Below are 21,685 nucleotides of genomic sequence, written 5' to 3' on the forward strand. Positions count from 1 at the left end.
CAGACAGCACTCGTGGTTAGGATTGAACCTGGGTCTCTGGCGCTGTGAGGCAGCATCTCTGTCGCTGTGCCACCGTGCCGCCCCTATCCTTCTCCATGTTCGATCGATCCCCTAATTTAGTAGAGTTGGAAAAATCTGAAAAATGTACACCAACTATAAGTTTGGTCATTGCACAGATGAAAACAGGATAAACAAGTATAGTTTGATTGAAGTTTATGCAGACATTATAAACTGACACAGACTGTGTGTGTCGTTATGGGTTTGAATGTGGCTAGTTTTTTTTTTAAAGCAGTCGGGGGACTCAAAACTTTGTTAACCTGTTCACTGCCAAGATTTGTTTTCACTTGTATACTCTGTCCCGAGGTTACTTAGGGGTGCCACTGAACAAGTTAAACAAAGGCTTTTCTCTTCAGTAAGATCGTGTTAAAAGGGCGCTCTTTAAGAAAGGAGGTGAGGAGGAACATCTTTAGTCAGAGGGTAGTTAATGTGTGGAACACATTGCCACAGAGGGCTGTGGAGGCCAAGTCAGTGGATATTTTTAAGGCAGAGATAGACAGATTCTTGATTAGAACGGGTGTCAAGGATTATGGGGAGAAGATAGGAAGATGGGATTAGGAGGCAGAGATCAGCCATGATGGAATGGCGGAGTGGACTTGATGGGCCGAATGGCCTAATTCTACTCTTATAATTTATGTTTATTTCCACAACTTTTTTCGTTTAGTTTCGGGATGCAGCGTGGAAACAGGTCCTTCGGCCCACCGAGTCCCCCTGAGCCACGATCACCTGTCCACTAGTTCTGTCTCACACACTGGGGACAATTTGTATAAGTTAATTAACCTACAGATCTGTCTGTCTTTAGAGTGTGGGAGGAAACCAGAGCACCTGGAGAATTCCACGTGGTCTCAGGCAGAATGTACAAACTCCGTGCAGATATCAACCTTAGTGAGGATTGAACCCGGGTTTCTGGTGCTGTAAGGCAGCAACTCTACTGCAGTGCCACTGTGTTATAATAATAATAATATAATTTATTGCCACACAACCAGGGTCGGTGGAATTTTGGGTTGTCAGCAGCAGTACAATAATAAAGAACACACAACCACAATAAACCACATGTCTGACAAATCTGTTGCAATTCTTTCAGGAAGTAAATAGCAGGACAGAGGTCAGTGGTCAGTAGATGTTGTATACCTGGATTTTCAGAAGCCTTTGATAAGGTGCCACATGTGAGGCTGCTGAGGAAGATGAGAGCCCACGGTATCAAAGGGCAGATACTAGCATGGATAGCAGGTTGGCTGGATGGCAGAAGGCAAAGAGTGGCAATAAAGGGGGCTTTTTCTGGTTGGCTGCCAGTGACTAGCGGAGTTCCGCAGGGGTCAGTGCTGGGGTCGCTACTCTTCACGTTGTATATTAATGATTTGGACGAGGGGATTGAAGGCCTTGTGGCCAAGTTTGCTGATGATACGAAAATATGTGGGGGGACAGGCAATGTAGAGAAAGCAGGGACTCTGCAGAAGGACTTGGACAGGTTGGGAGAGTTGGCTGAGAAGTGGCAGATGGAATATAGATACATAGATACATCGACAATAGGTGCAGGAGTAGGCCATTCGGACCTTCAAGCCAGCACCACCATTCAATGATCATCCACAATCAGTACCCTGTTCCTGCCTTCTCCTCATACCCCTTGATTCCGCTACCCCTAAGAGGTCTATCTAACTCTCTCTTGAATGCATCTAGTGAATTGTCCTCTACTGCCTTCTGAGGCAGAGAAATCCACAAATTCACAACTCTCTGTGTGAAAAAGTTTTTCCTCATCTCAGTTCTAAATGGCCTACCCCTTATTCTTAAACTGTGGCCCCTGGTTCTGGACTCCCCCAACATCGGGAACATGTTTCCTGCATCTAGCGTGTCCAATCCCTTAATAATTTTACATTTTTCTATAAGAAACCCTCTCATCCTTCTAAATTCCAGTGAATACAAGCCCAGTCGCTCCATTCTTTCATCATATGACAGTCCCGCCATCCCGGGAATTAACCTCGTAAACCTACGCTGCACTCCCTCAATAGCAAGAATATCCGTCCTCAAATTAGGAGACCAAAACTGCACAAAATACTCCAGGTGTGGTCTTACCAGGGCCCTGTACAACTGCAGTAGGACCTCTTTGCTCCTATGCTCAACTCCTCTCGTTATGAAGGCTTTCTTCACTGCCTGCTGTACCTGCATGCTTATTTCAGTGACTGATGTACAAGGACACCCAGGTCTCATTGCTCCTCCCCTTTTCCTAACCTGACACCATTCAGCTAATAATCTGCCTTCCTGTTCTTGCCACCAAAGTGGATAACCTCACATTTATCCACATTATACTGCATCGGTCATGCATCTGTCCACTCACCCAACCTGTCCAAATCGCCCTGCATCCTCCTCACAGTTCACACTTCCACCCAGTTTTGTGTCATCTGCTAATTTGCTAATGTTACTTTTAATTCCTTCATCTAAATCATTAATGTATATTGTAAATAGCTGCGGTCCCAGCACCGAGCCTTGCGGCACTCCACTAGTCACTGCAAAGTGTGGAGCCATGCATTTTGGTGGTAGGAATAAAGGCATAGTCTGTTTTCTAAATGGATAGAGAATCCAGAAATCAGAGGTGCAAAGGGACTTGGAAGTGCTGGTGTAAGATTCCCAAAAAGCTAATTTGCAAGTCGAATTGGTGGTAAGGAAGGCAAATGCAATGCTAGCATTTATTTCGAGAAGGCTAGAATACAAAAATGTCATGCTGAGGCTTTATAAGGCACTTTGTCAGACCACATTTGAAGTATTGTGAGCAGTTTTGGGCATCATATCTGAGAAAGGATGTGCTGGCTTTGGAGAGGATCCAGAGGAGGTTTACGAGACTGATCCCAGGAATGATTCAGTTAACATATGATGAGCGTTTGAAGGCACTGGGCCTGTACTCGCTGGAGTTTAGAGGGGGGGATCTCATTTAAACTTACCGAATAGTGAAAGGCTTGGATAGAGTGAATGTGGAGAGGATGTTTCCACTATTGGGAGAGTCTAGGACCAGGGGTCATAGAATAAAAGGACGTATCTTTAGAAAGGAGATGATGAGGAATTTCTTTAGTCAGGGGGTGATGAATCTGTGGAACTCATTGCAACAGACAGCTTTGGAGGCCAAATCAGTGGTTATTTTTAAGGCAGAGATAGATAGATTCTTTATTGGTACAGGTCTCAGGAGTTACTCAGAACCCACTGTGGTGGATGTTAAATATGTGTTTATTGTGTATTTTTGTTATTTTTATTATATGTGTGACTGCAAGGCAACGACATTTCGTTCAGACCGAAAGGTCTGAATGACAATAAAGGATACTTTGACTTTGACTTATGGGGAGACGGCAGGAGAATGGGGTTGAGAGGGAAAGGTAGATCAGCCAGGATTTAATGGCGGAGTTGGCTTGATGGGCCGAATGGTCTAATTCTGCTACTAGAACTTGATTTCTTAAAATGTGCTAGAATTACAAACAATGCTCTAGATGTTAATGACCGTCACTCTTTATGAAGATCTTTAGGAAATTCATGAGAGAAAGATTCTTCCTCCTATAAGTCTGTCTACAGCAGTGTGATTGAGATGAGGAATTTGATTGAGTGAGAACTTTGAACCTGTATCCTATGGTGGAGACATAAAGTGCTGGAGTAACTCAGCGGGTCAGGCAGCATCTGTGGAGAACATGGGTAGGTGACGTTTTACAGAGTGCTGGAGTAACTGAGCGGGTCAGGCAGCATCTCTGGAGAACATGGATAGGTAACGTTTCACAGAGTGCTGGAGTAACTCAGCAGGTCAGGCAGCATCTCTGGAGAACATGGATAGGTAACGTTGTGAGTCAGAACCCATCTTCGTACTGATTGTGGTGGTGGTGGGGGGGGGGGGGGGGAGCTGGTAGTGAGGAGGTGGCAGGACCATACCTGGTGATATAAAGGTGAGGGGAGGGGGGGGGGGGGGAGATTTGATAGGCAGTGCATCAGAAGGCTGTGGAGGCCAAGTCAATGGATATTTTTAAGGCAGAGATATATATAATCTTGATTGGTACAGGTGTAAAGGGGAGAAGGCAGGAGAATGGGGTTAAGGGTATAGAATGGCGGAGTAGACTTAATGGGCCGAATGACCCAATTCTGCTCCTATCACTTGTGACCTTATGATCGTTGGACAAATGCCAGAAATGAAATGGCATAAGATAAGGACAGAGGAGGTGCGAATTGTGAAGCCAGAGGAAGGAATGTTGGAGGAATGGGGAAAATGCGTGTGAGTCCAGGTGGGTTACAGGGAAATGAGAGGGGTTGGGGGGAGAGGGAAGGGGCGGGTGGACTTTGTTTGGATAATTCAATATTCATACCGTTTATTTGTGCGCTACTCAAGTGGAATATGAGGTGCTGTTCCTCCAGTTTGCCGGTGGCCTCACTCTGGCAATGGAGGTGACCCAGGACACAATGGTCAATATGGGACTGGGAAGACGATAAAATGGTCTGCAACCGAGCAGGTGTTTGGCGAATTGGTCGCAGAGTCTATGCTTGGTCTCCCTGGTGTAAAGGAGGCCACATCAGGAACACCAAAGCAGTGGGTGAGAGGAGATGCATGTAACCCTCTGACTCACCTGAAAGGATTGCTGGGGGTCCCTAGATGGGTGTGAGGGGGGGAGGTATAGGGACAGGTGTAACATCTCCTGTGGTTGCAGGGGAAAGTACCTGGCGAAAGGGTGGTTTGGGTGGGAAGGGATGTGAACCAGGGAGTTGCAGAGAGAGTGGTCTCAGCGGGAGAAGAAAAGGGGTGGGGATTGGAATATGTGATGGGATCTTGTTGAAGGAGGGGGGGGGTTTGTCAAAGAATTGTGGTTGGATGTAGAAACTGGTGGGGTGAAAGGTGAAAGGAACTGTATATGGGTTCCATTTGGGGGGAGGGGGAGCAAGAACAGCTACTGGACATCGGATACATTTATGACAGCAGGAGAGACACTACGTTTACTAAAGAAAGAGCACATCTCGGATGTCCTAGATTGGTCCCCCTCAACCACCCACCCCTCCCCTACCCACCAGAACCAGTCTGAAGAAGGGTCCCGACCCGACCCTATCCATGTTCTCCAGAGATGCTGCCTAACCCGCTGTAGTACTCCAGTACCTTTATTTGTAAACCAGCATTTGCAATTCCTTCCATCTCCTGTGACGGAGCCCCATTCTGTGACATCTGTGGGCCATCCCTGTACTTGCTAAGATTATTGTACACCATCATCTGGCCTCAAATATACACCTGAATTTCTTCATTCCATTTGTACCCACTGTTTAGCTCCTATGACCTGTATCTCTGACTATGGGTGCTGTCTGTACGGAGTTTTTTATACGTTCTCCCCGTGACCTGGGTTTTCTCCGAGATCTTTGGTTGGTTTCCTGCCACACTCCAAAGACGTACAGGTTTGTAGGTTAATTGGCTTGGTATCAATGTAAAATTGGCCCTAGTGTGTGTAGGATAGTGTTAATGTGTGGGGATCACTGGTCGGTGCAGACTCGGTGGGCCGAAGGGCCCGTTTCCAAGCTGTATCTCTGAACCAAACTAAAACTAAACTATATATCTGCTTAACCTTCATCAGAATGAATGTTATCTAATAAGGGCACATCACCAACGATGTTCCATTCCTCTATTCTTGAATGTTTAAGAAGGAACTGCAGATGCTGGAAAATCGAAGGTTTCGGCCCGAAACGTTGCCTATTTCCTTTGCTCCATAGATGCTGCTGCACCCGCTGAGTTTCTCCAGCACTTTTGTCTACCCTCTATTCTTGAATGTTCTTACCTGGAACCGTTAAAGGAAATTCATAATCAGCAGATCAGATGCAGAAAACAAGCCTTAGATGAGTGGCAGTGCCTCAATATCTAGATTAAAATAACCGTTTCAATACATTAAATTATATCAAGGGATGTCATGTGTCTGAGGATTATGTGTTGTATGTGACGGCTGATGGGGTGAACAGTGAGGACTAGGGGGACTCTGCCATGGCTAGTGGGAAGGGGGGCAAGAGCGGAGCTGCGGGGTACCGATGAGACACGTGCGATGGCCTCATCTGTGATGGATGCCGTACTCTTCTATGTTCTAAACCACATGCCGGGAGCACAGTGAAGCTTTGCTCATCCTTTCATTAGTGCTATCGGGACTTGGGAGGACAATGTTAGCATAAAGATGGGAGACAGTTGATTTAGTCACCAACAAGGCCACCATTATTATCCATCTTTAATTTCACCATCACCGGAATAATGTATCGGACCATTTCAGTTAGGAGTCGACCGCTTTTTTTGGTGTGGAATCAGATTAAGATAGCAAACCTCCTTCCCTGCGGAAGTTCACAACCTAAATTGGGCGTTTACAACAGCAGGCCTGTACGAAGCTTTTAAAAAAGGGGGTGGCATGACAGGATTTGCGGAACCAGGGTTGGTATATAGGGTAAGGCCAACGAATGCCCTTGCATTAGTAGAGGTAGTGGTAAATGGCAATATACATTCAGGAGCACCTGTTCCGTTGTTTTGCACAATCCACAGGCATTGCCACTTTCATTTTACTGCACATCTTGTATGTGTATGTGACAAATAGACTTGACTTACCTTGACTTGACTTGACGACTTGACTTGACAACAAGTGATTTCCTATTGTTCACAAACAAGGCACAAGGTAGGCAAAATACGCCATCCATGTGATCGCTATATACAAGCCAGGGGTATGCTCGAAACCAGTCAGGGTTAAATCTTCGCCAGCATCCATTCTTATAGAAGGCACAATATTTGTATGTTGGACCCGGTTTAAAGTGATTCTGTATGAGGTACAGTTTCTGAGCATCTGAGAGGTTGGCAATAGCTTTAGCAGCTTCTTCATTGGTTGTGGTAGAATTAAGGAGAACTAGACCAAGTGAAGACCCGTTGGGTCTGTTCCCCCAACGTGCGGTTGCGGGGGGGGGGCGGCATTCGGCATCACACACATTAACCATACGAGAGAGAGAGGGGGGGAGAGAGAGAGAGAGAGAGAGGAGGGGGAGAGAGAGAAAGGAGGGGGAGAGAGAGGATTGGGAGAGACAGAGAGGGGGGAGGAGAGAGAGAGAGGGGGGTTGCAAAGTTTTTATCAAAGGACTTGTGAGCGATGCGACTGGCAGCGCGTTGTTTGCAGCAGGAGGGAGGGAGGGAGGGGCAGCCATGTTCTACCATCGGGCGGGGGTTACGGAAAGGATTCAGAAGCCGGTGGCCTTCGATGACCAGCTGTGACCTCCCGTTCTGCAGAACGCTCGGTCTTTCTGCGCATTTGTATGGGAGGGTGGGGTTGGAGCGGGCGGGCATTGGAGTCCAGCTGCGGGGGGCGTGGCGCGAGCGTACTTGGGCTGGGCGCGGGGGGCGGGGCCAGGAGCCAGGTGGGCCCCGATTGGTGGGCATGTGGGCATTGTGACGTCAGCAGCTCAAGCAGCGATTTTATTTTATTTTTTTTAAGTGAGTTTTGTGAACAATTTTATTCAAAATCTGCGGAAATAATTGATCAAGGAGTGGATTTCTGAATTCATGAGATAAAACCCTACCAAAATTGTAAAAATCTCTGCGTTTTTGCGTCTGGTTTTCGAGGAGATACGTTTTAAAAGCAAAATGCCGTACACCCACACACACAGAGTTTTAAAAGTATACTAGACCAAGTGCAGACCCGTTGGGTCTGTTTCCCCAACGGCGTTTGCGGGGGGGTGGGGGGTTGAGAAGAGGGGAGGGAGGGGAGAGGAGGAGGAGGAAACGGGATAGATTTGGGAGGGAAAGGAGAGCGGGGTAGGGGGTGAGAGATGGGGAGAGAGATTTCGGGGAGGGAAGATGGGGAAGATGGGGAGGAGGGAGAGGGGTGGGGGAGAGAGGGGAAAGAGTGGGGAGGGAGAGTGGAGAGGAAGGGGGAGGGAAGTGGAAGAGTGGGGAGGGAGGGAGCGGTAGGGGGAGTGATGTACCTGCCTTCTCTCCATAACCCCTGACCCCTTTAGCCAACGCAGCCGTTCCCTACCCGTAGCCCCCACTGGGGGGGGGGTGGGGGGCGGCATCACACACACTAACCACCCCCACACACAGAGTTGGAAAAGTGTATAAAGACCGTTCCCTACCTGTAGCCCCCAGCAGAGACGTGGTCGTCGAAGTCAGGTTCCGGCCGTCTTAAAATAGCGTATCTTGAAGTCGTCGAAGTCGGGTTCATCTCGGCAACGCGGGGGGGGGGGGGGGGGGGGAGGGGGAGGGTGGCGGGGCGGCATCACACACACGAAGCATCCCCACACACAGAGCCTTAAAAGTGTAATGCCCCAACGCAGCCGTTGCCTACCCGCAGCCCCCACGGGAGACGTGGTCCTCGAAGTAGAGCCGTTCCCGAAAGGCCGTTTTTAAATGGCGTTGCGTGAGGGTTTGCTGCGGGCGCCAGCAGCCGTTATGGTCGCTGGCCAGCAGGAGGCGACAAAATGAGTGAGGGGGGGGGGGGGGGGGAGGAGAAGGTTTTAATGTAAAAAATGGACATAAACATAACGAAATGTAATGAGGAGTGGATAGCTGGAAGGGAAAGTGAAATGTCTACCGAAATGGCTGCTTGTATGGGTGAGAAGCCAGTTTTTATTTCAAAAACTGGGGGGGGTGGGGGGGGGGGGGAGGAGGCATTACACTTTTGCGTTGGGGCATTACACTTTTAAGTGGTGAAAGTTCTGACATAACAGGAATCAGCCTGGTGAACCTTCTCTGTAATCCCTCTCTATGGCAACGATGTCTTTGAGCATTGGGCATTGTGACATCACACGATGGAACGTTCAGCAGGGGCTGGGGCTGGTGAAGCTTCTGTGGGTGTGAAGCCAGTTTAGTTTTGAAATATTGGGGGGGGGGGGGGGGGAGGTTAGGATTTGATTAAAAACGTACACTTAAACACGTCGAAATGTAATGAGGAACGGATACTTAGAAAGAAAAGTGAAATCTCTACCAAAATGGAAAAGATGTCGGCGATTCAGCGTTCCCCCTTATCCTTAAACTTTGACCCCTTGTTCTGGTCTTCCCCAACATCCGGAACAATCTTCCTGCATCTAGCCTGTCCAACCCCTTAAGAATTTTAAGCGTTTCTATAAGATACCCCCTCAATCTTCTAAAATCTAGTGAGTACAAGGCGAGTCTATCCAGTCTTTCTTCATTTGAAAGTTCTGACATTCCAGGAATCAGTCTGGTGAACCTTCTCTGTACTCCCTCTCTATGGCAACAATGTATTTGAGCATTGGGCATTGTGACATCACACGATGGAACGTTCACCATGGGCTTGGGCTCCTGCATAGGCATATGTAAATGAATCCATTCCGATTGGACATCTGTGAGCATTGGGCATTGTGACATCACACGATGGAACGTTCAGCAGGGGCTGGTGCTGAAGCTGAATCTATGAGTGAGAAGCCAGTTTAGTTTTGAAATATTTGGGGGGGGGGGGGGGAAGGATTTGATTAAAAACGTGTACTTAAACACGACGGAATGTAATGAGGAGCGGATACTTAGAAAGAAAAGTGAAATCTCTACCGAAATGGAAAAGATGTCGGCGATTCTGCGTCCGGTTTCGGAGTTGCAGGGAATCAATGGAAGAAATGTGGCCGGAAGCCAGGCCGGAAGCCGTACATGTAAATGGATCCATTCCGATTGGACGTCTGCGAGCCTCGGGCATCGCGATTGGACGTCTGCGAGCATCGGGCATTGTGACATCGCACGGCGGGGAACGAATCGAAAGGCAGGCAGGCAGCCGGACGGAGTTCCGTTTCGGAATCTGGGGCGAGAGTTTTATATAATAATAGATAGATAGATACCAATGTCATTAATGCTGTTGAACAGAGGCGCAGGAGGTGCTGGCTGGGTACATGTTGATCCAGGCACAGGAGATGCTGGCTGGCTATCTGTTGATCCAGGCGTAGGTAGTAATGGCTGGCTACATGTTGATCCAGGCGCAGGAGATGTGGTAGATATGGGCTAATGAGGGAGGCATGGCACTTGCAGTGGCTGGAGATGGCAGACAAGTTGGAGAGGATGAAGGAGTCTGCCTTAGAATTACTTCTTCACAGTCAACCTTTTGCAATGGTACCTCCTTTGGTCCTAAAATTAAAAAAAACTATTATACGCATAATCGCTATAACCAAACGCATGACTTCATAAGTAGGTCAGAGGTCATGGTCATTCCTCTCAGGTCATATCCAGAGTGAGTGAGTACTGTACAAAAACTCCATCTGATTGCAAGTCACATATAATGTAATTATTCTCCTACAGTTTACCCCTTAGTCTAGTTCAGTAAAACACCGAATCCAGCACTGGATCAACTAAAGGGCCTGTCCCACTGCGGGGACCTAATTTGCGAGTTTAGAAGAGTTTGTACTGGACTCAAACTCACAGCATGGTTGACACATGGTCTATGTAACTCTCCTTCATGCTCGAGAGAAGTTTGAGCAAGAATTTAATTGTCCTATCTGGGACACATGACAATAAACTCTCTTGAATCTTGATTAGATTATAGCTATTGACAGTTCCCGAACCCAATCACAAAATTCACCATTACATTGTTTCTACAGAAAGTTCTAGCAGGAAGACAGTTTACCAAAGAATAGAAACATTTCTCCAGGAAGTATAAACAATTCGAACAAGGCTTCACACTTCACAAGATAACAGCACAAACACTCTGCAACATAATAGTAAGATTAAACGAGAGCTTACCAGTTTGAAGTTTGATCTTTATTTTATGAGGAGTTGCGATGAGTGATTACGTGAAGAAGTCCCGCCAGTCCGCATGTGCGTCAATCTTCAAAGCAGCGGTGTGAAATCACAGATAACAATAATTGAAGTAACATAGTAAGATTAGAAACATAGAACTTTGTGATATGAGGGCTGGGAGTGGAGGGCACGTAAGCACTCATTGCAACTCCTCATAAAATAAAGATCAAACTTCAAACTGGTATGTTCTTGTTTAATCTTACTATTTTACTTCGGAGTCACGTGAGTGATTCTGTGAAGATTTCAAAGCTCTGTGATTTCATGCCATGGATTCAAATCCAGGCATCTCGCTGCATCGATTGACTCAGGATGAGAGAATAATCAACAATTCATTAAACCATAAAATTGATTTGAACGTATTAATGGTTTATTTTAATAATGAAAAAACAATAGCAACCTCTCTGTCCCAGGGGGAAGCTATAAAACAAAACTCAAAATGGCATGGGCAAATACCCCTGGTTCGGCAATCGCTTTGTGATAGAATTTTTGAAAAGTTAATTCAATTGACCATCCTGCGGCCGCGAGGATATGGTCGATGGGGACGTCCATTGCCCTGGCCGCTGACGTTGATGCCCTGGTGGAATGAGATTTAAAATTGTTAGTGTCAATACCTGCACAAACCAGAACCTGCTTCAGCCACCTTGAAATGGTCTGAACCGACACTTTCCTATGCGTTTTTTTGCGGCTGATAAATAATGCTGATTCCACACCTCTGAGACTTTTGGTAACCTTGATATAATATAGCAAGTGTGACACCACACATAATCGTGAATCTGTGGGGTATGCCGAAAAAATGATCTTAAACCCTGTCACCCCTAGTCTGCTGTGCTTGAGTAGATCATAAATGTAAAACGTAATGGTATCTGCAGACGCTTCCATCCTGTCTAGCCGCAGCATCTGCAATGTCTGCACCCGTTGTGCTGAAACCAGTGCCATGAGCATGACTACCTTCATGGTGACTTTGGCCAAAGACAGGGATGTGACAGTCCACTGATGAAGCAGCGTGAGTACCATGCTTACATCCCAGATTACCGAATACCTGGGCCTGGGGGGATTGGAATTAAAAATTGCTTTCATAAATCGAGATATTAGAGGGTGAGACCCAATAAAATATTGTTCTGATCCCATCCACAAATATGTGGACAGGGCACTCCTGGCTGTATTGATCGCACTATAGCTTAACCCTTCATCGAAATAGAGAGTTGACAGGAATTCTAGCACATCTGAGATGCATGCCGTGTGATATGTAATATTCTCCCGTAAGCAGAACACCTCCCATTTCCTGACATGAGCGATGTACTGCTTTTGGGTACTATCCCTCCAGGCCGCAGTGACCACATCCACCGTTCGATCGGATAGTCCTCGCCCCGGGTATGGCCTCCTCAGAATCTGCAAATTAACAGATCAATACGGTCATGTAAAGGATGTTGATCGCCAGTTACAGGGTGCATCAGTAGGTCACTACGTTTGGGAACAGTCATTAGGGGCTGTGTAATTATCTCCAAAACGAGAGGGAACCATGGCTGAGTAGGCCAGTCGGGTACCACCAACACTCCTGAGGCGGAGTCCTGCTTGATTTTGAGCAGACACCGACTGATGAGGCAAAATGGAGGAAATGCATATAAAAACATTCCACCCCAATGTAGCGAGAATGCATCAACCGCTCCTGCCCCAGGGTCTGGTTCCCATGAAACATATTTAGGTAACTGGTGGTTGAGTCTGGATGCAAACAAATCGATATCTGGCATCCCATATCGAGCAACAACGTCGTTAAATACCTCATGATTCAACATCCATTCTGTGTTGTCATTGAATTTGCGTAACCTGGTGTCTGCCACTATGTTGAATCTACCTGCTAGGTAGATAGCTGAAAGCCAAATGTTTCTGGTAATACACCAGTTCCAAATCAGATTAGCCAATCTATCACACGATGCCGATTTGATTCCACCCATATGTTTAACATACGCCACTGCCGTAGTGTTGTCAATCTGAAGCTGAACATGCAGGTGACACTTAGTAGAGCAATAAGCCTTAAGCCCATAAAATGCTCCCAAAAGCTCTAAATAATTAATCCCATGTGGAGGCATATTCCATCTGCCTCCACAGCAAGAAATGGTATCAGTAGCACCCCAACCTAGAGCACTGACATTAGTCTGTAAGACAATGGGAGGTTGGTCAACCAGAATTTTGCTGGAACAACGTGAGATGTTGATTATCCACCAATGCACTTCAGCAATGGCTTCAGCTGATAATTGCATGGGCCTGTCATAATGACCTGTATGTATCCTGAGTGCCTGTTCCTTTGCACGTTGTACATTTTGGTACAAACTGCACACCTGGAAAAGCAGCCACTAATTTGCCAATCAAGCTGGCCACCTGTCTAATTGAAAGTTGTTGCTCCTCTATGAGCTTGTTACAGCCTTCAATTAACTCTAGCCTTTTGCCCCTGGGCAGAGTCACTGACATGTAATTTGAGTTAATAGTGAATCCCAAATAATCAATAACTCTGACTGGTGTTAATTTGGATTGATCTGGATGAATGATTAAACCCCAATATCTCAAAAGTGAGCTTAACAACTGAAATGGATGATTCAGCTGTTTCCTGAGTATAAATATCATCCAAATAGGCCATCACAATATTTATCTATCTATTTATTTATTTAATTCTTTATTTCGAACAGAATAAAAGAATAAAAAGCAAGTGTGAAACAGCATACAAAAAAACAAAACAAGAATATTTATAAAGTGACATAAACAATATCTATAAATAAATGAGATCGTATGTGTCCGAAAAGGAGCAGGAAGAAGCCAAAGCTTATTAATTCCCACCCCTTATTCAACTGCTTATAATTATCTTATACAAATTTAGCAGCTATATGTACACCATATGACCCTGAGCCCGGAGTAGCACCAGTACTGGTTTTAACAGTTTCGTAAATAATCTAGGGGCTGAGGTTAAACTATTAGGCAGTGTTTTGAATTGCCATTATTGACTCATCCAGCTAAATTTCAAATATCTCCTATCATCCTTATGAACAGGCACTGAGTAATATGCATCTTTAAGGTCTATACATGCCATATAACATCTTCTAGAAACCAGTTGTTTGGCAGTAACAAAAGTTTCCATTTTAAAATATTTATACTCTACAAAGGGGTTAAGGCTCGTCAGGTCGAGGATGATTCTACATCATCCTTTTTTGACCTAGGAAAAATATTAGACACAAATTGGTGGAGTTGGCGAACCGACTTCTCAATTACCCCTTTTTTGTATAATTTTTCAAGTTCTGCCTGTACCTCCATATTCTCTTTTTGTGAGAAAATGAGTGTCCGGCTTGGAACATGCTGAGTGGGTGGACACAAATTGGGAAGGAATTCAATTCGAAAACCTTGTACACTGCACAGTATAAACGGATCTGATGTTATCTCATACCATTCCTTTAGGACCAAGTGTAATCTTCCCCCAACTTGTAGGTGTTTCTCATTTAATATGTTCCTATAAGAACCAGACCCTCCTACCTCCATGGTTACCGGTGGAATTTGCTGCCCCCGGTTTCTGGTGGGAAAAATCACGTTTGCTCGTGTCCTTGTTGCAGCGCGCCAGCTGCGCATATTAGTGAAAGGCCGGCTTGTTCCTTGACCGGACCCGGTCTCTGCAACCCGTCTGTAGGGGAACTGCCACCGAACCGTTCTGCTGACCATCGGTGCTTTAATCTGTCCCACCGTTCTTGCCTCGTCGTCGAGCTCTTTAACTCTTTTCGCGAGGTCTTCCCCAAACAGCAGATTTGGTGGCTGAATGTTGCTGGGTTTACACAGCGCCGTGAACTTAGGGTTGATGGTAGGGCGGATGGCACTTTTCCTCAAACAATTAATTTCGAAATGTGCATTGCACATGAGGGCTAAGGCATCCTGCTGTGTATCAGGCAGGTGCCTCTCATCCACCGATCTGGCGAATACAGTAATGCCCGAGGCGAGCAACTTCAGCACCCTCTGAAGCTTCATTTCTTGCGCTCTGATGCCGATGCCCATATGGCCCCATATAGCGTGATTTACCACCGGTACTTTAAGTAGCACACAGTTAGCCGGGATCTCATATTTTTTGGCTGTCTCATCCATAGTCAGCTCTTGCAGCTGATGTGAAGCCAGATAGTTTATGGTTGCAGCCAATTCATCACTCATCGGCTCTCCTGTTTCTCTTGGGATGGCAAATTTTGCTGCCAGGAATGGTGCTTCTGGCTTGTGCCCTTCATCGCTTGGGGTATGCTCCACAGCCATACCCACTAATTCGGCGTCAGATTCAAACTGACCCGTTAAGCTCTCTCCTCCAAGAGGGAGCAATGAAGCAGCCCTGTTTCAGGCGCTGCTGGCGCGGGCTCTCCCGTAGGCTGGTGCAGACACAACTCCTCCTGCCGGAGTGTGTCTTGATGGAGCATCCTCTCCATTAGGAGCTCCATTTTGGACAACCGTGCAAAATCGGTATCCATTCCCGGAGTGGAACCCTCCTGGCCCGACTCATCCGAGTCTGTGGGCCGTGCAGACTTTCTAACAGCCTTGCGCCCCAATGGCGCGGCCACGGTGCTCTGAGGCACCAAGTCCGCAGTCGCTGGTCGACCCGCTAGCGACTGAATAGGTGTACTAGGCGGCCGCCAGCTACCCGCACTCCTATAGTCTTCTATAGCTTTCCCAGCGGCTCGCCTCGACTTCACCCTAGACGCTTTCTCCATAGTTGAAGACTTGATCCTGACACAAGAATTATTCCAACACAGAAAGCGACCTCCGACTAAGTTTTACACTTACCTGAGGTTTTTAAAACTTACCGCTGGAGGAGCGATGCACCTTCCAGCCGGTCGCTGCGCCCTGCGTCATACGTAATGACCCGCATGTGGACTGGCGGGACTTCTTCACGGAATCACTCACGTGACTCCGAAGTAAAATTAACAGTACTTTGCAACACCCCCTATCTGACCAATCCTATAATAATAAAAATAATAGTCTATTGTAGTTCAGAGCTTGTTTGAGGTTGTAGTGTTTAATAGCCCGATGGCTGTAGGGAAGAAGCTGTTCCTGAACCTGGACATTACAGTTTTCAGGCTCCTGTACCTTCTTCACGATGGCAGGGGTGAAATGAGTGTGTGGCCAGGATGGTGTGGGTCTCCGATGATGCCGGCTGCCTTGTTGAGGCAGCACCTCCGATTCCAAACGGAAATTCCTGGAGTCTGGGTGGTAGGTTGATGGCAGAGTGCAAGATGAGGAAGAGCCCAGTATTGGGTGGTGCAGCAGAGTTTCAGCTGAGCTGGAGGTTGTAGAGGCCAATCACAAGAATAGTCAGCAAATAAATACTCAGCCAGACTGCCATTACAGATGGTTGCTATAACACGGGTAAAAATGATATCTTTATTATTAGTCATAGTGATACAATGTGGAAACAGGCCATTTGGCCAACTTGCCCACACTGACCAACATGTCCCAACTACACTAGTTCCACCTGCGCGCATTTGGCCCATATCTGGCCAAACCTGTCCTATCTATGTACCTGTCTAACTGTTTCTTAAACGTTGGGATAGTCCCTGCGTCAACTACCCCCTCTGGCAGCTTGTTCTATACCCACACCCCCCTCTGTGAAAAAGTTACCCCTCAAATTCCTATTAAATCTTTTCCCCTTCACCTTAAACCTATGTCCTCGATTCACCTACATTGGGTAAGAGACTGTGCATCTACCCGATTTATTCCTCTCATGATTTTATACATCTCTATAAGATCACCCCTCATCCTTCTGCGCTCCAAGGAATAGAGTCCCAGCCTACTCAACCTCTCCCTATAGCTCAGTCCTTCTAGTCCTGGCAACATCCTTTTAAAATGTCTCTGTACCCTTTCCAGCTTGACAACATCTTTCCTATAACATGGTGCCCAGAACTGAACACAATACACTAAATGTGGCCTCACCAACGTCTTCTATAACTGCATCATGATCTCCCAACTTCTATACTCAATACTCTGACTGACTCTATCTTAATGTTCTGAAACTGTTGTGTGATGAGCAGGCATCTATCCAGCCTACATGTGGGTGCTGTAATCTGCAGGCTGGTTAGATGGTTGTTCTGCACATAACATAGGGCCACTTTGCTGTGTAAAATAAGCATAAACTGTGTCTATATGATTGATCTCTTTGTTCAAGCGAATGTTCCAAATGTAAGCAGAAACGCTGAGCAAGTTCCATTGTTGAAATAAGATTGCGAGTTTTAATTAAGCATGTCCCATGATTAGTTTCCCAACGTCAACAATCCTAGTTCTCTTGTATTGTTGTGTCATTTTTGTTTGTTTGTTTGTGCCTCAAACAGGAAAAGTGTGTTTCTAGTCCCACCTGCCTGCATTTGGCCCATATCCCACTAATCCATGTACCTGTCTAAATGTTTCTTAAATATTGCAATATTCCCAGCCTCAACTATCTCCTCTGGCAGCTTGTTCCATACACCCACCACCCTCTGTGTGAAACAGTTATGGGCCTGTCCCACTTAGGCGATTTTTCAGGCAACTGCCAGCGACTGGAAAGGCGACTGTCAGAGTGGAACACACACAAAAACATCGCTCCCTTCACCAGCCCGTTACGCAGGCGGGGGACAGGGCAAGCGGGGGGAGCGCTGTCAGTGAAATCACACGGTGCAAAGCCAATGTGATACAGACACACACCGCGATGAACAGGAAGGTTGGCGCTGTAATTAAGACAGTGAAAGTACAGTATACGGAAAGTCCTTTAAAAGAGGGGGGGAGAAGGAGTGGAGACAACTTTTAAGAAGGCAGAGATACACGGCTGTGAAGCTCGGCAGACATTAACATTACCGGTCGATTATCCTTGGTTCTGAAAACAACTGCTTACGTTTTTTTTGCCCCAATGAGCCAATGAAATTCACCTGTCAGCACCGGCTACAACCTACGAGAACCTTCGACCTCCTGGCAACCCACTAGGACCTCCTGGCGACCCACCTACGGCACGAGAATTCTCGCTGCTCTCCATGGAGGCTTCATTCTGGTCGCCGCTAATTTTTCAACATGTTGGAAACATTCACGGCGACCATAATGAGGCCGCCACTAGTTCCCAGAATGCGTGAACTCCTCACGACCATGAAGGCGACTCCCCGGCAACCATCCGCGAACATGTGGCGACCATGTGACGACTGCATAGTCTCCTGCAGTTGCCTAAAAAGTCGCCTACGTGGGACAGGCTCATTACTCCTCATGTTCCTATTAAATCTTTCCTTCCTTGTGCCAAAGCTTTTAACTCAGCTTTTCTTGAAACTGATCAACCAGAACTTTTCTTTATTCATACATTGACCAGCATTTGCTTTGTTTTGTGTTTCAAGTTTAGATTTAAAGATGCAGCTTGAAAGCTGGCCTGTTGGCCCGGCTGCCCTTCGAGTACCCATCCACACTAGTTCTATGTTATCCCCACTTTCCTGTCCACTCCCTACACAGTAGCAGAAATTTGCAGAGGCCAATTCTTACAGTGACACGGTGGCTTAGCGGTAGAATGGCATGTTGGCCTTCATAACAAGAGGAGTTGAGTACAGGAGTAAAGAGGTCCTGCAGTTGTACAGGGCCCTAGTGAGACCACACCTGGAGTATTGTGTGCAGTTTTGGTCTCTTAATTTGAGGAAGGACATTCTTACTATTGAGGGAGTTGCAACAGCGTAGGTTCACAGGGTTAATTCCCGGGATGGCGGGACTGTCATATGTCGAAAGAATGGAGTGACTGGACTTGTACACACTGGAATTTAGAAAGATGAGAGGGGATCATATTGAAACATATAAGATTATTAAGAGATTGGACACGCGAGAGGCAGAAAACATGTTCCCAATGTTGGGGGAGTCCAGAACCAGGGGCCACAGTTTAAGAATAAGGGGTAAGTCATTTAGAACGGAGACGAGGAAACACTTTTTCACACAGAGGGTTGTGAATCTGTGGAATTCTCTGCCTCAGAAGGCAGTGGAGGCCGATCCTCTGCATACAATACAATTGTTTATTGTCATTTGAACCACAAATGAGGTTCAAACAAAATTTGGTTTCTGCAGCCATACAACAAGAAGAAACAAGTTTTACAAGACACACAACCAACTCAATTCACACAAACATCCATCACAGTGAATCCCCTCCTCACTGTGATGGAAGGCTTTCAAGAGAAAGTTAGCTCTTAAAGATAGCGGAGTCAAGGGATATGGGGAGAAGGCAGGAAAGGGGTACTGATTGTGGATGATCATCCATGATCACAGTGAATGGCTCGAAGGGCCGAATGACCTACTCCTGCACCTGTTGTCTATTGTCTATTGTGTATTGTCTGCCTTATAGCACCAGAGACCCGGGTTTGGTCCTGACTACGGAGTATGTACATTCTCCCTGTGACCAATGAGCCAAAAGCTTTTTTGACCACCCGATCTACCTGCGACTCCACCTTCAAGGAACCATGCACCTGCACTCCTAGATCCCTCTGCTCTACAACACTTCCCAGAGCCCTACCATTCACTGTGTAGTCCTGCCCATGTTAGACTTCTCAAAATGCAACACCTCACATTTCTCTGTAATAAATTCGATCAACAATTCCTCAGCCCACCTGGCCAATCGATCCAGATTTTTCACACCCATCTTCACTATCTGCAAAACCACCACTTTGTATCATCAGCAAACTTGCTAATCTTTTATCAACTTCCTGACTGCAATGTTAGTTTCAGATTATTGAGGGTGGGTGGTATTTAAAGTTGGCAAGAGAACAAAACGCACTGTTCAACTCACCAACTGAGATGTTCTCTTCCTGTAATACTAAAGGTCATACGTTGATTAAAAACTTGCACACTCCTGTTTAGATCAATAAGAAGCCAAAAGAGACCATTTTGTACTCTCTAAGGATAAGTGACACTTAATTTCTGCTGTGCTGATGTAATCCTGTGATATGTTTACAACTTCTACAATAAATCTCCAGACATACTGTACATGTGGTGCAGCGGTAGAGTTGCTGCCTTACAGCGCATACAGCACCAGAGACCGGGTCCCATCCTCACTACGAGTGCTGTCTGTACGGAGTTTGTACGTTCTCCCCGTGACCTGGAACAGCGGATACAGTAGATGAGATTGGAGGAGGTGCAAATGAACCTCTGCCTCACCTGGAAAGACTGCTTTCTGCAGCCACCGTTCCCTCCGCAACTCCCTGGTCAACTCGTCCCTTCCCACCCAAAACACCCCCTCCCCAGGTACTTTCCCCTGCAACCGCAGGAGATGCAACACCTATCTCTTTACCTCCTCCCCCTCGACTCCATCCAAGGATCCCAACAGTCTTTCCAGGTGAGGCAGAGGTTCACTTGCACCTCCTCCAACCTCATCTACTGTATCCACTCCCATTCCCAATCTGACATTTCTGCCCCGGGCTTCCTCCATTGTCAGAGTGAGGCCCAGCACAAATTGGAGGAACAGCACCTCATATTTCGCTTGGGTAGCTTACGCCCCAGCAGTGTGAACATTGACTTCTCTAACTTCAAACAACCCTTGCTTACCATCTCTCTCCATCCCCTCCTCCATCCCAGTTTTCCCACCAGTCTTACTATCTCCGACTACATTCTATCTCTGTCCCGCCCACTCCCCTGACATCAGTTTGAAGAAGGGTCTTGGTCCGAAATGTCACCCATTCCTTCTCTCCAGAGATGCTGCCTGTCACGCTGAGTTATTCCAGCATTTTGTGTCTACCTTCAATTTAAACCAGCATCTGCAGTTCTTTCCTACACAAGTGAACGAAAGATATGCAAAAAATCAACGTTGATCAAGGAAAGGGTCCATTGTTGGGAGTGGGCTAGGTTTTAATGACTTATGAATGTAGGGCCATGGGTGATGCATCCTAGTTGTTGGCTGCATGCTCCAAACCTCGGCTAGCGCATAGAAACATAGAAACATAGAAAATAGGTGCAGGAGTAGGCCATTCTGCCCTTCGAGCCTGCACCGCCATTCAATATGATCATGGCTGATCATCCAACTCAGTATCCTGTACCTGCTTTCTCTCCATACCCCCTGATCCCTTTAGCCACAAGGGCCACATCTAACTCCCTCTTAAATATAGCAAATGAACTGGCCTCAACTACATTCTGTGGCAGAGAATTCCACAGATTCACCACTCTCTGTGTAGAATTTTTTTTTCTCATCCCAGTCCTAAAAGATTTCCCCTTTCTCCTTAAACTGTGACCCCTTGTTCTGGACTTCCCCAACATCAGGAACAATCTTCCTGCATCTAGCCTGTCCAACCCCTGAAGAATTTTGTAAGTTTCTATAAGATCCCCCCTCAATCTTCTAAATTCTAGCGAGTACAAGCCGAGTCTATCCAGTCTTTCTTCATATGAAAGTCCTGACATCCCAGGAATCAGTCTGGTGAACCTTCACTGTACTCCCTCTATGGCAAGAATGTCCTTCCTCAGATTAGGAGACCAAAACTGTACGCAATACTCCAGGTGTGGTCTCACCAAGACCCTGTACAACTGCAGCAGAACCTCCCTGCTCCTATACTCAAATCATTTTGCTATGAATGCTAACATACCATTCGCTTTCTTCACTGCCTGCTGCACCTGCATGCCTACTTTCAATGACTGGTGTACCATGACACCCAGGTCTCGTTGCATCTCCCCTTTTCCTAATCGGCCACCATTCAGGATAATAGTCTACTTTCCTGTTTTTGCCACCAAAGTGGATAACCTCACATTTATCCACATTATGCTGCATCTGCCATGCATTTGCCCACTCACCCAACCTATCCAAGTCATCGTGCAGCCTCCTAGCATCCTCCTCACAGCTAACACTGCCCCCCAGCTTCGTGTCATCCGCAAACTTGGAGATGCTGCATTCAATTCCCTCGA

General features: G+C 46.6%; 1 protein-coding gene across 1 annotated transcript in view; it reads left to right on the forward strand.

Moving 5' to 3' along the window:
- The window catches only part of ttc27 (tetratricopeptide repeat domain 27), a 177,984-nt gene that overhangs the window by 90,461 nt on the left and 65,838 nt on the right, over positions 1–21,685 (forward strand). The window lies entirely within an intron of this gene.

The sequence above is a fragment of the Amblyraja radiata genome, chromosome 8, assembly GCF_010909765.2.
Source record: "Amblyraja radiata isolate CabotCenter1 chromosome 8, sAmbRad1.1.pri, whole genome shotgun sequence".
Lineage (NCBI taxonomy): Eukaryota > Metazoa > Chordata > Chondrichthyes > Rajiformes > Rajidae > Amblyraja > Amblyraja radiata.